Genomic DNA, 15,412 nt, shown 5'->3' with positions numbered 1-15,412 from the left:
TTTGAGGGGCCTTCATATTACAAATACCCCACAAATGACCCCATTATAAAAACTGCACCCTTCAATGTATTCAAAATGACATTCAGAAAGTGTGTTAACCCTTTAGGTGTTTCACAGGAATAGCAGCAAAGTGAAGGAGAAAATTTAAAATCTTCATTTTTTACACTCGCATGTTCTTGTAGACCCAGTTTTTTATTTTTTACAAGGTGTGAAAGTGGGTGCACTAGAGGGCTCAGAAGAGAAGGAGCAACAATGGGATTTTGGAGAGTAAGTTTTGCTGAAATAGTTTTTGGGGGGCATGTCAAATTTAGGGAGCCCCTATGGTACCAGAACAGCAAAAAAAAAAACACATGGCATACTATTTTGGAAACTACACCCCTCAAGGAACACAACAAGGGGTACAGTGAGCCTTAAAACCCCACAGGTGTTTGATGACTTTTCGTCAACGTTGGATGTGTAAATGAAATTCTGGTTTCCCCCCAAATTTTACATTTTTACAAGGGGTAATAGGAGAAAATGTCCCCCAAAATTTGCGCCATTGATTTGTTGGGGAGAGAGTTTGGTTGGAATAGAAGTGCATCTACAAAGCCCCCTGCAGTGCCAAAACAGTGGACCCTCCACACGTGACCCCATTTTGGAAACTACACACCTCACAGAATTTAATAAGGTGCAGTGAGCATTTACACCCCACTGGCATTTGACAGGTCTTTGGAACAGTGGGCTGAGCAAATGAAAAATTTAATTTTTAATTTTCACGGACCACTGTTCCAAAAATCTGTCAGACATCTGTGGGGCGTAAATGCCCACTGTACCCTTTATAACATTCCGTGAGGGGTGTAGTTTCCAAAATGGGGTCACATGTGGGGGGGGGGTCCATTGTTTTGGCATTATGGGGGCTTTGTAAACACACGTGGCCTTCAATTCCGGACGAATTTTCTCACCAAAAGCCCAATGGCGCTACCTCTCTTCTGAGCATTGTTGTTCAATTTACATGCACATATGAGCAATTTATGAGCAATTTACATCCACATATGGGGTATGCTCTCAGAAGAAATGGAGTTACAAATTTTGGGGGGCTTTTTTTCCTATTTTCCCTTGTGGTAACACCAGCATTTTAGTTAAAACATGTTTTTGTTGTTGTTTTCCAATCCAACTTTAACGAAAATTCGTCAAACACCTGTGGGGTGTTAAGGCTCACTATATCCCTTGTCACTTTCCGTGAGGGGTATAGTTTCCAAAATGGGGTCACATGTGGGTGTTTATTTACCACTGTAAAATCAGCCACCCCTGTGCAAATCACCAATTTAGGTCTCAAATGTACATAGTGCACTCTCAATTCTGAGCCTTGTTGTGCGCCCGCAGAGCATTTTATGCCCACATATGGGGTATTTCCGTACTCAGGAGAAATTGCGTTACAAATTTTGGGGGTCTTTTTTTCCTTTTACCTCTTGTGAAAATAAAAAGTATGGGGCAACACAAGCATGTTAGTGTCAAATTTTTTATTTTTTTACACTAACAGGCAGGTGTAGACCCCAACTTTTCATAAGGGGTAAAAGGAGAAAAAGCCCCCCAAAATTTGTAATGCAATTTCTCCCGAGTACGAAAATACCCCATATGTGGCCCTAAACAGTTTCCTTGAAATACGACAGGGCTCCAAAGTGAGAGAGTGCCATGAGCATTTGAGGACTAAATTAGGGATTGCCTAGGGCTGGTATTCTACTCCAGTGATTCCCAAACAGGGTGCTTTCAGCTGTTGCTAAACTCCCAGCATGCCTGGACAGTCAGTAGCTGGATGCTCTGTTTTGGAAACACTGCCGTATGATAAATTTTTCATTTTTATTGGGGGGACAGTGTAAGGGTTTATATGTAGTGTTTTACTCTTTATTTTGTGTTAGTGTAGTGTAGTGTTTTTAGAGTACATTCACACTGGCGGGTTTACGGTGAGTTTCCCGCTAGGAATTGGCGCTGCGTTGGAAAATTTGCCGCAGCTCAAACTTCAAGCAGGAAACTCACTGTAAACCCTCCCGTGTAAATGTACCCTGTACATTCACATGTGGGACAAACCTCCAGCTGTTGCAAAACTACAACTCCCAGCATGTACTGACAGATCGTGCATGCTGGGAGTTGTACTTTTGCAACAGCTGGAGGTACACTGGTTGGAAATCCTTCAGTGAAGTTCTGTTATCTAACTCAGTATTTTCCAGCCAGTGTGCCTCAAGCTGTTTCAAAACTACAACTCCCAGCATGTACTGATCGCCGAAAGGCATGCTGGGAGATGTAGTTATGCAACAGCTGGAGGTACGCAACTACAACTCCCAGCATGGCGAGAAAGCTGTTTGCTGTTCGTGCATGTTTGGAGTTGTAGTTTTGCAAGATTTAGAGGGCCACGGTTTAGAAACCACCGCACAGCGATCTCCAAACTGTGGCCCTCCAGATGTTGCAAGACTACAAATCCCAGCATGCCCAAACCGCAAACAGCTGTCTGGGCATGCAAACAGTTGTAGTTCTGCAACATCTGGAGGGTTACAGTTTAGAGATCACTGTATAGTGGTCTCCAAACTGTAGCCCTCCAGATGTTTCTAGGCAACCCAACAGCTTCCGTAGCCATAACTCTTCTGGTTTCTCATCTACACATCCATATAAGCTCTTGTGTTTTTGCAGGTCCAATTGAACTTTGTAATGTCTTCATTCATTTTTCAATAACAATATTGCTCCAAAACAAAAAAAAATTATATTTGTGAGGTAAAATGGAAAAAAAGCTATTTTGCTAATTTGGAGTGGTTTTCTATTTACGCCATTCACTGTGCAGTCAAACACGATTAAAAAAATACCCAATTTGTATAGTTTGCATAATGAATAATGTTTTACAAATTTTTGTTACACTTCACGCTCCGGCCACTTGCGCATAGCATCGCAGGATGCGCCCGCATGCGAATCCCAGCCTGTCACTTACCTCAGTCCTCCGCTGCCCTCTCGCAGCCAGCCTTCAAGCTTTCCTGACGGAATTCCGAAGTGTTTTTGAAGAACCTGCACAAGCTTCTTCCGCTGAAACGACTTTGTTGAGCCTTTCTCAGGGTAACTCCTCTGTGAACGAGTACGCTATCTGTTTTCGGACGCTGGCTTCTTAGTTATCCTGGAATAATGAAGATCTTTGGGAAACCTTCAAAAGAGGACTCTCTAGCCACATTAAGAATGTCCTTGCTGCCCGGGAATTGCCATCTACTTTAAATGATCTTATACAGCTTGCCTTCTGGATTGATATCCATTTCTCTGAACGGCATGAGGAACAACGTCAAGAAAAGGAATCTGCATGACCTTTGCGCTTTCCCCTCCTGGCACCAGACTTCCAGCAACCGCCGCAACCTTCTACATTGCCTCCCGCAGTGGAGGCTATGCAGGTGGATCGGTCTCGCCTGACTCTGCAGGAAAGAACTTGCCGACGAGCTGAGAATCTGTCTCTACTGCGCCAGTGCAGATAATTTCCTCAAAGATTGTCCTATACGTCCCTGGTCTCAGGGAAACACTCGCACATAGGGTTTGTGAGAGAGGCCTCCCTAGGTGTAAATACAGTTTAGAGATCACTGTATAGTGGTCTCCAAACTGTAGCCCTCCAGATGTATCTAGGCAACCCACCGGCTTCCGTAGTCTGCAGCATGTCGCACCAGGGAGCTAGCCGCACGTCATCGCCACCTGCCGATCACCGCCGGCAATCGTTGCCTCCGCCGCCGCCAATCGCCGCCTCCGCCGATGGTAAGTGACCTGTGACCTCCGCCACTGGTCACAGGACAGTTCCCCCGTTCTGCCTGCACTACTGTGGGTGGGCAGAACAGGGGAACTGAACTTTAACCCCCCCCCCCCAACCAATCTGTTATTGTTCGGTCGCTTCTGAAAGACCAATAGCAGGGATAGGAGGGGTGGCACCCCTGCCACCTTACTCCTATCCCTTCAGGGGGATCGTGGGTGTCTTGGACACTCCCTATCTCCCTTATTTTCCGCGTCACCGGAGACCCGTATGACCCAGAATCGCCACAGATGGCTGGTCTGAATTGACTCAGGACCCCCCTGGGAATTTGCACTGGATGCCTGCTGATAGATATTAGCAGTCATCCTGGTCCGGTCCCCACCCAGTGCGCGGCGGGGACCGAAATTCCCACGAGTCGACAGGTACGCCCTATGTCCTTCAGTACCAGGGAGCCAGGGCATACCCATATGCCATGGGCCCTTAAGGGGTTAATAGCCATAACTCTTTTGGTTTCTCATCTACACATCCATATAAGCGCTTGTGTTTTTGCAGGTCCAATTGTACTTTGTAATGTCTTCATTCATTTTTCAATAACAATATTTCTCCAAAACAAAAAAAATTATATTTGTGAAGTAAAATGGAAAAAAAATCTATTTTGAAAATTTGGAGTGGTTTTCTATTTATGCCATTCACTGTGCAGTCAAACACGATTAAAACAATACCCAATTTGTATAGTTTTAGAGATGAGCGAACTTACAGTAAATTCAATTTGTCACAAACTTCTCGGCTCGGCAGTTGATGACTTATCCTGCATAAATGAGTTCAGCTTTTAGGTGCTCCGGTGGGCTGGAAAAGGTGGATACAGTCCTTGGAGACTCTTTCCTAGGACTGTATCCACCTTTTCCAGCCCACCGGAGCACCTGAAAGCTGGACTCATTTATGCAGGATAAGTAATCCACTGCCGAGCCGAGAAGTTTGTGACGAATCGAATTTACTGTAAGTTCGCTCATCTCTAATAGTTTGCATAATGAATAATGTTTTACTAATTTTTGTTACACTTCGCGCTCCGGCCACTTGGCGCTGGCCGTGAGCGCATTGTCCCGTTCTCCCCTGCTGCTGGCGGGGCTGGGATTCGGATCGCAGGATGCGCCCGCATGCGAATCCCGGCCTGTCACTTACCTCAGTCCTCCGGTGCCTCTTTCTCTGCCTCTCAGCTCCCTACCTTTTAGGGCGCGCGTGCACACGTGCCAGAGCTCTGGAATTTAAAGGGTCCATATGCCCATAATTATGTGCAACACCTGACACTAGTCTATATAGTCCTGCACCTACCACTTTTCCCTGCCGGATCTTCAGTGCCATTTGCCTGAGATTATGCATACTCTTTGTCTGTTGCCAAGCCGTGTTCTGACCCTTCCGCTACGTTATTGACTACGCACCTTTGCTGCCTGCCCTGAACTTCTGCTGACTCCGACTTCGTCTCAGCCTCATCCTACTGTACTTCGCCTCGCCCAGCTACCTGTGTGGTCGAGTCGTATCAGGATTAGAGACCTGGGTGTCACCTGCCGCAGAAAGCCCGTCCTGAATTGCAGCAGGCTCTAGTGAAGACCAGTGGCACCTTAGGCTCCACTCCCCGATATGGCCTGTGTAATCAGCCACACAGGTCAGTGGATCCACATTCAGTAGCATTACAGCAAGATCCGGCCATGGATCCCACTGGGGTACCTCTGTGAGAGAATCCAGATCTCGCCCCTATAGTGGCTCTCCAGTTGCAGCAGTTGGCCCAGCAGGCGCAACAGTTAAACCAGTTGTCCGCCATGATGCAGCAGTTGCTGACTGCCCAGCAACAATCACAGCACCCTCAGCCTCCTCCTGCTCCAGTTATGCCTCCCGATCCTGCAGTCACCATGTGATCCAAGCTCCATTTGTCCCTTTCCGAGAAGTATGAAGGGGATCCCAAGTCCTGCCATGGATTTGTGACACACTTCTCCATGCACATAGAGCTTATGGCGGAACAGTTCCCTATGGAATGAGCGAAGGTGGCTTTTGTAGTCAGTTTGTTAACTGGAAGGGCTCTGGCCTGGGCAATTCCATTATGGGATCGCAGTGACCCTCTCACAGCCAGCCTTCAAGCTTTCCTGACGGAATTCTGAAGTGCTTTTGAAGAACCTGCACAAGCTTCTTCCGCTGAAACGACTTTGTTGAGCCTTTCCAGGGTAACTCCTCTGTGAGCGAGTACGCTATCTGTTTTCGTATGCTGGCTTCTTAGTTATCCTGGAATAATGAAGATCTTTGCGCAACCTTCAAAAGAGGACTCTCTAGCCACATTAAGGATGTCCTTGCTGCCCGGGAATTGCCATCTACTTTAAATGATCTTATACAGCTTGCCTTCTGGATTGATATCTGTTTCTCTGAACGGCGTGAGGAACAACGTCAAGAAAAGGATTCTGCACGACCTCTGCGCTTTCCCCTCCTGGCACCAGACTTCCAGAAACCACCACAACCTTCTACATTGCCTCCCGCAGTGGTGACTATGCAGGTGGATCGGTCTCGCCTGACTCTGCAGGAAAGAACTTGCCTACGAGCTGCGAATCTATGTCTCTACTGCGCCAGTGCAGATCATTTCCTCAAAGATTGTCCTATACGTCTCCGGTCTTAGGGAAACACTCGCACATAGGGTTTGTGAGAGAGACCTCCCTAGATGTAAATACTACCTCTCCACGTTTGAACTTATCAGTCCAGCTTTCCCTTCCCTCCAAAGAGATTATTTCTGTTCTTGCTTTCCTGGATTCTGGTACCGCGGGAAATTTTATTGATGCCTCCTTAGTTCATAGGTATCATCTGCCAGTGTCTCGTCTGGTGAAGCCCTTGTACATCTCTACGGTTAAGGGAGAAAATCTGGACTGTACTGTGCTATACAGCACAGGACCATTAAGTCGGAGTCTTCCAGAAGGAGAACTTGTCCTTCTATCTACTTCCTCATTGTACCTCCCCTCTCCTGCTTGGCCTTTCTTGGTTGCAACTCCATGCCCTGCAGCTGGATTGGAAAACTGGAGAAGTTCTCTGTTGGGATCTTATTGCAACGGTCACTGTATTCAAACCCGTCTGACTAAGTTGGTGTCCCCTTCTATTCCTCTGCCTGCTTTGCCTTCGTATCTTCTGGACTATGCAGAGGTCTTCAGTGAGAAGCAAGCTAAAGTATTGCAATCTCATAGTCCTTATGATTGTCCTATTGACTTATTGCCCGGGACCACTCCTCCTTGGGGAAGAATTTATCCTTTGTCTATTCCCGAAACTCAGGCCATGACTAAATATATTCAAGAAAATCTTCAAAAAGGCTTTATCAGGAAGTCATCTTCCCCTGCTGGAGCCAGATTCTTATTCGTAGAGAAAAAAGACGGTTCTTTGCGACCCTGCATTGACTATCGTGGACTGAATAAAATCACCGTCAAGAACCGCTACCCACTTCCCTTGATCTCGGAGTTATTAGATCATCTGCATGGGGCGAAGATCTTCTCCAAACTTGACCTTCGAGGTGCCTATAACTTGATTTGCATAAGAGAGGGTGACGAACGGAAGACTGCATTTAATACTTGAGATGAACATTTTGAGTATCTAGTGATGCCATTCGGACTCTGTAATGCTCCAGCAGTCTTCCAGGAGTTTGTTAATGATATCTTTTGTGGCCTCTTATACATCTGTGTTGTGGTTTATTTGGACAACATGCTCATCTACTCACCCAATGTTCAGACTCATCGTTCCCACATCCGCCAGTTCTTACAATGTCTCCGAGACAATCATCTTTATGCTAAACTGGAGAAGTGTGTTTTTGAAAAAGCATTCTTACTTTTCTGGGTTATATCGTTACTAGTCAAGGTCTGCAGATGGATACTAACAAGTTGTCTACTGTGCTGGACTGGCCTCAACCTACCAGCTTAAAAGCTATTCAGTGCTTTCTTGGTTTTGCCAATTACTATCGGCAATTTATTCCTTATTACTCCACCTTGGTGCCTCCCATTGTCTCTCTCACCAAAAAGTCTTCTAAACATCCTCTAAGGGAAGAATTTTAACCTGTGGTTTTTTCTCTAAAACTTTCTCTCCCACGGAGAAAAACTATACTATAGGAGACCGTGAACTCTTAGCTATAAAGCTGAATGGCGTCATCTCTTGGAGGGTTCTGTACATCCTATTACTATATTTAATCTGACCACAAGAACTTGCTCTATCTTCAGAAAGCCCATCGACTCAACCCCGGCAGGCCCAATGGTCTCTGTTCTTCTCCAGATTCGACTTCTACATCCATTTCTGTTCTGCAGAGAAGAATTTCCAGGTCTTCTGATGTGCATGACCGAGAATCTCCTCCTCAGCATATTATTTCTCCTGTGTCTCATCTCTGCAGCGCCAGCAAATCTTCAGCACCTACCTCAGGGAAACACTTACGTATCTCCCCGTTTAAAACTCTATGTCTTGAAATGGGGCCATTACTTTCTTCTGGATGGTCATTCTGAAGTCCCTACAGCTCATCTTCAGACAATATTGGTGGCCTAATTTAAAGCAGTAAGTCATTGATTTTGTCCATTCCTGTTCGGTCTGTGCCCGGGATAAGACCCCTTGTGCTAAACCTGCAGGTCTTCTTCAGCCTTTGCTTGTTCCAGATCTCCCCTGGACCAATATTGCTATGGACTTCATTACTGACCTTCAATCTTCTGGAGGCAATACTGTAGTCTGGGTGGTAGTGGATCGATTTTCTAAAATAGCTAATTTTGTGCCGCTGCCTGGACTTCTATCTGCACCACAGCTTGCTAAACTGTTTCTTTGCCACATCTTCCGTTTACATGGTTTGCCATCGCATATTGTATCCGACCATGGAGTCCAGTTCGTCTCTAAATTCTGGCGGGCCCTCTGCTCACATGTTCAAGTCAATCTGGATTTTTCTTCAGCCTACCACCACCAATCCAATGGACAGGTTGAGAGGGTGAATCAGGTTTTAGGAGACTATCTTCGCCATTTTATTTCTGCTCGTCAAGACGACTGGGCCGATTTACTTCCTTGGGCAGAGTTCTCATACAATCATAAGGGTTCTGAATCCACTAGAACTTTGCCTTTCTTCGTGGTTTATTGACTTCATCCTCGTCCTCCTCTTCACTTATCCTCTTCTTCCAGAGTTCCTGCGGTTGATGAGCAAGTGCAGAACTTCTCCATCATCTGGCAGAAGACACGTTCCTCTATTTTGCATGCTACGTCTTGTCTGAAGTCTCTAGTGGACAAGAAAAGATGTACTCATCTGAAGTTCGCTCATGGTGACAAAATCTGGTTGTCAGCCAAATATATCCGCTTCAAAGTACACAGTTATAAACTGGGCTCTCGCTATCTTGGTCCCTATAAAATCAAGAAATGTTTAAATCCTGTGGCCTACTCTCTTCATCTGCTGTCTTCTCTCAGAAAACCCGAATTCCTTCCATGTCTCACTCTTGAAACCTGTCATCCACAACCGCTTTTCTAAAAAAGACCTCTTACCTACATCCATCTCTAGTACCTCTGATGCTTATTTTGTTAAGCAGATTTTGGACTCCAAGTTTATCAGAGGAAAACACTTTTTTCTTGTGGATTGGGAAGAATTCAGTATGGAGGAGAGATCTTGGGAGCCAAAAAAAACTATCTTGGACCGTGACCTTCTCAGTAAATATCTGAATCGCAAAAGGAGGGGGAGAGCAAAAAAGGGGGGTACTGTAACACTTCACGCTCTGGCCCGTTCTCCCCTGCTGACAGTGGGGCTGGGATTCGCATCGCATGACGCGCCCGCATGCGAATCCCAGCCTGTCACTTACCTCAGTTCTCCACTACCTCTTCCTCTCAGCTCTGGCACTTAGAGCGTGTGCACGCCGGAGCTCTGAAATTTAAAAGGCCAATACGCCCACAATTATGTGAAACACCTGACACTAGTCTATATTGTCCCTGCACCTCCCACTCTTCCCTGCCAGATCTTCAGTGCCATTTGCCTGAGATCATGCGTACCCTTTGTCTGTTGCCAAGCCCGTGTTCTGACCCTTCCGCTACGTTATTGACTACGCACGTTTGCCGCCTTCCCTGAACTTCTGCTGAGTCCGACTTCATCTCAGCCTCATCCTACTGTACTTTGCCTCGCCCAGCTACCTGTGTGGTCGAGACATATCGGGATTAGCGACCTGGGTGTCGCCTGCCGCAGCATGCCCATCCTGTCTTGCAGCGGGCTCTAGTGAAGACCAGTGGCCCCTTAGACTCCACTCCCCGATATGGCCCGTGTAATCAGCCACACAGTTCAGTGGATCCACATTCAGCAACGTTACAATTTTACACAATTCTAAACTTTTTTTTACATTTTTAAAAAAAAATATATTTTATTTTTTGTATTGATCAGACTTTTTGATTGCTTTTTAATACATTTTTTTTCTGGGGTATGATATGATAAAAAACACATTTCTGGGTTTGTTTTTTTCACGTTTACGTGGTTCATTGTATGGGATAAATAATGTTTTATTTTAATAGAATGGACAGTTATACACACAACCATACCAAATATGTTTGTTTTTATAATTTTTTTTATATTTTTTAAATGTAAAATGGGAAAATGGGGGTGATTCAAACTTTTAATATGGAAGGGGTTAATGGGTGTTTTTTAAACTTTTATTTACCTTTTTTATTTTTTCACTTTATTAGTCTATCTATCACAGAGCCGCAGCCAGCATAGCAGGAGAGGTAAGCCCTCCGGCTACCTCCAGGGCCGGATTATCATTGGAGCTCCTGGAGCTCTTGCTCCAGGTCCCATGTGCCCAGTGAAACAAGGGGGGCCCCTGACATGTCTGGCATTAGGGGGGGGGCAGGCCCTTGTGCAGCTGCTTGATGGTCAGAGGCAAGAGAAGCATACTGGCAGCTGCCTGCAGTGTCTGGGACCGAGCCTTGCTGCAGAAATTCAATCACACAGGTGCTGATGCTGAAAGATTTTTTGCTGCAAGCTCCCCCCCCCCCCCCCCAGCTCCTCTTCACAATGGATCAGTCCTCTTTGCTCTAGCTGCTGTGGTGCTGAGTTACACAGCTCAGCAGTCAGAACGAAGAAGGCAGGGGGGAGCTGCTCCATGGGACTCACTGTCCTGTTACTGTTAAGCCCATGTATTAGGTATGGACCAGCTTCAACAATGGTAGTTTCCTTCCTCTCGTGAGCTATACTGCTGCCAGCTAGTCCATTGCTGCTTTGGAGGATTCATACCAGGCCATTAAAGTTCACACTACATGCAGTATATGGGGCAAGTTACTTTTTATGTGAGGTACATGGAGTTATTTATTTAGTAATGGCACTATATGTAAGTCTGTAAATAACAAAATATACATGTTCATCCCTCCCCATGAGCTGTTATATTACATAATACTATAGAGACTGGTGTGCCCTCATATAACTACATCAGTGTTTCCCAACCAGGGTGCCTCCAGCTATTGCAAAACTACAACTCCCAGCATGCGCAGACAGCCAAAGGCAACAGTTGGAGGCACCCTGATTGGAAAACACAACTACATAGATAACTACTCAGTCTACCTGCATTTACATCAATAGGGGGAATCACAGTGAATCTGCAGCACAATCCCCAGCTGAATTGTCGAAAATTGCAGATATTCTGTTGCAAGTGTATTGTGCAGTTTCACAATACCTTAAGTGTAGGGTCACACTGGGTGGATGCGCCAAGGGAAATACACTGTGTGTTTGTGCTAGGGGCAGACACAAGTTTTTCCCTGCTACATGGGACATTCCCCTGTGTCTGCAATAAGGTTCAGGAGTTGGCCACGCATCACAGTTATCCTCCAGGCAGACTTAATCTGGCCCTGGCTACCTCAGTAGTGGATTGCTCCCTGGGGTGGTGGCTGGGGGTGGATGGGCTGGGGATCGATTCACCCCTAGACCACCAGGGTCCATTTAAAAGTCCCTTTAGACATTGCTGTTAGCCTTGACAGCGGTGATCTAAAGGGTTAGTAGCTGGCTGCTGCCACATGTCGGCTTTTAGCGGCAGCCCTCAGCTACAGGAGTCAGCTGAGGGCCACCCGGTATGGCGGGCTTGAGTCCGGAGCCCACGCCATACATTGTTAACACTGTTTACATCGTGTATATATATGTCCCAAAAGACTATTGTAAAATCTTTTTTTTTTTTTTTTTTTTTAATACTAGTACATGGATCGCAGGATAAAACTTACCAGGAAAGATTAAAGGACCTTTAAGGGGTTATCCAATGAACATACCGTAATAAAAAATAAAATGAAATAAAAACAACTCAGATCAGCATAGGACAATAACCTTGCATCTATTATTCTACTGTGACATTTGTATCTCCTGTGCGCAGCTCTAATTCACCTTTTTGCCCTCCTGCTTGTTCCCTTCCCTGCACGTTGTCTTTAGACTACAGGTCCCAGCATTCTTTGCTGCCACTCTGTGCTCACTTCCTCCTCTAACTGCCATTTTCTGCCCCAGTCACCTGACCAGCCCCAGCACTTGGAATGTTACTAAGCAACCATTCCCATCCTGCTTTCATCTGCTGTACTATATAGTAATAATTCACAAAATGGGTGCCTCCATCTACAAAACTACAACTCCCAGCATTCCCAAAAAGTCAAAGTCCATCTGTGCATGCGTGTAATTGAAGTTTTAAGGTTTTTAAACAACTGAAGGCACCCTTTTTGGGAAACACTGATACATAGTATATAGATACAGAGATATCTCCCCCCAATAAAGCTCTGCTAAAACATTATATATATATATATATATATATATATATATATATATATATATATATATATACACACACATTACATATACACACATATATTTGAATAAAAATACATATATATACATATGTATTTTTTTTTCATACAAGTAATTGTGCGTATTAGATATCTTTTATATATATATATATATATATATATATATATATATACATTTTTTTTTTACATATTATATATAATCAGCATTTCCCAACCAGGGTGCCTCCAGCTGTTGCAAAACTAAAACTCCCAGCATGCCTAGGCAACCAGAGGCTGTCCGGGCATGTAGGGAGTTGTAGTTTTGCAACATCTGGATGGCCACAGTTTGGAAACCACTGTGCAATGGTCTACAAACTATGCCCCTGCAGATGTTGCACAACTATAACTCCCAGCATTCCTGTACAGTGTGGACATGCTGGGAGTTGGTATTGCAACATCTGGAGGGCAAAAGTTTGGTGACCACTACACAATGGTTTCAAAACTGTGCACTTCTATCTGTTGTATAAATAAAAAACTTAGCATACACTTCAGCTGTCAGTGCATGCTGGTAGTTTTAGTTTTGCAACATCTGGAGGGTAACAGGTTGGGGACCACTGTGCAGTGGTCTACAAAATGCACTCCTCCAGATGTTGCAAAACTACAATTCCCAGCATGCTCAGACAGTCCAGGCATGCTGGAAGTTGTAGTTTGGCAACATCTGGCCCTTCACATGTTGCCGAACTACAACTCCCAGCATGCCTGGACAGTCTGGGCATGCTGGGAATTGCAGTTTTGCAAGAAGGGGGACAGTTTGGAGACCACTAGAATGTGGTTTCCAAAATGAGCCCTTCCAGCTGTTGCATAACTACAACTCTCAGCACGCCCTTCAGCTGTCAGTGCATGTTGCGAGTTGTAGTTTAAAAAAAAAAACATTAGGTAGGCAGCAGTTCCTCCACATTAGGGGCATAGATTCCCCACATTAGGTAGCATTATTTCCCCACATTAGGAGCATAGTTTCCCCACATTAGGTAGCACAGAATCGCCACATTAGCATAGTCTCCCCATATTAGGTAGCACAGAATCGCCACATTAGGAGCATAGTCTCCCCATATTAGATAGCATAGATCGTGCACATTAGGAGCATAGTCTCCCCACATTAGGTAGCATAGATCGTGCACATTAGGAGCATAGTTTCCCCACATAAGGAGCATAGTTTCCCCACATTAGGAGCATAGTCTCCCAACATTAGGAGCATAGTTCCCCCCCATTAGGAGCAACTGCCCCCCCCCCCCCCCCCCCACACACACACACAGACAGACAAAAACACACACACACAGCCACATAGACACACACTGTAGGAGGTAGAAGGGGAGCGGGAACTGTAGCAGGGAGTCCCCCCTGCTTGCAAAGAAAAGAAAAAACAAAACAGAAAGTCCATACTCACCACCACTTTTGCTGCTCTGATCAGTGTGACTGCCGCGGCTCACCCGGGTTTCTGCGACCGCTCATCTCCCTCCTCTGTGCTCCAGGGCAGTCATCAGTGCTGGAGCGTAAGGGAACAGACGTGCGGCCTCACAGGTGTTGCTAGGCAGAAGAGGTCTCCCGCTCTACTTCACAGATGGAGAGTCAGGGGGTCCGTCTCAGCAGTTGAGTCATGTGATCTCCGTCTCGAAAAGTGGGGGCTGTAGGAGGAGGGAAAGCAGCTGAGACGGAGATGCAAGAACAGGGAGGCAGAAAAGAGTTTTGATGACATTTCACCATAGGCATAGTGGTGGAAGGAGTGTCAATTTTTAATGGTTGTTTATTGCAAAAATTAAAAACTATGAAAGAGAAAACTAATAATAGATACAAATTATTAACAGAACTACCTTTTTAACATGTATAGTTTGAAAGAAAGAAGAGACAGAGGGGATATGATAGAAAGTTTTAAATACATAAAGGGAATCAACACGGTAAAGGAGGAGAGCATATTTAATACAAGAAAAACTACCACAAGAGGACATAGTTTTAAATTAGAGGGACAAAGGTTTAACTTCTTGGGGACGGAGCCCATTATAACCCTAAGGATGGGAGTATTTTTTGCAATTCTGACCACTGTCACTTTAAGCATTAATAACTCTGGGATGCTTTTACTTTTCATTCTGATTCCGAGAACGTTTTTTTGTGACATATTCTACTTGATGTTAGTGGTAAATTTTCAGTGTTACTTGCATCTTTTTTGGTGAAAATTCAAAAATTTCATGAAAATTTTGAAAATTTAGCTTTTTTCTCACTTTGAAACTCTTTGCTTGTAAGGAAAACAGACATTCCAAATAAATGATATCTTGATTCACATATAAAATATGTCTACTTTATGTTGGCATCATAAAGTTGACATATTTTTATTTTTTGAAGATATTAGAGGGCTTCAAAGTGAAGCAGCAATTTTCCAAATTTTCATAAAAAATTTAAAATATGATTTTTTCAGGGACCTATTAAGTTTGAAGTGGATTTGAGGGGCCTTTCTGTGAGAACCTCCCCTTTATGGACCCCATTATGAAAAGTGCCCCCCTCAAAGTATTCAAAATGGCATTCAGAAACTTTGTTAACCCTTTAGGTGTTTCAAAGGAATAGCAGCAAAGTGGAGGAAAAAAAATCTAAATCAGATTTTTTTTTTTACACTAACATGTTCTTGTAGCCCCATTTTTAGACTTTTTCAAGGGGTAAAAGGAAAAAAAAGACTCCTAAATGTGTAGCCCAATTTCTCTCGAGTATGGCCTCATATGTGGAAGTTAAGTGCTCTGCGGACGCACAACATGGCTCGGAAGGGAAGGAGCAGCATTGCGATTTTGGAGAGAGAGAATTTTGTTGGAATGGTTTTAGGGGGGCATCTCCTATTTAGGAAGCCCCCATGGTGCCATAACAGCAAAAAAA

General features: G+C 44.7%; 1 long non-coding RNA gene across 1 annotated transcript in view; it reads right to left on the bottom strand.

Moving 5' to 3' along the window:
• LOC130282438 (uncharacterized) overlaps positions 1–12,154 on the bottom strand; it is a 198,282-nt gene extending 186,128 nt beyond the window's left edge. The window contains exon 1 of the long non-coding RNA XR_008846383.1: positions 12,114–12,154. This is a non-coding gene — a long non-coding RNA (uncharacterized LOC130282438). The remainder of the gene's footprint in view (positions 1–12,113) is intronic.
• Positions 12,155–15,412: the final 3,258 nt, after the last annotated feature.

This window comes from Hyla sarda, chromosome 7 (assembly GCF_029499605.1).
Source record: "Hyla sarda isolate aHylSar1 chromosome 7, aHylSar1.hap1, whole genome shotgun sequence".
In the NCBI taxonomy this organism is placed as follows: domain Eukaryota; kingdom Metazoa; phylum Chordata; class Amphibia; order Anura; family Hylidae; genus Hyla; species Hyla sarda.
Note: the sequence above shows the minus strand (reverse complement) of the source record. Positions and strands in the feature narration are given on the sequence as shown.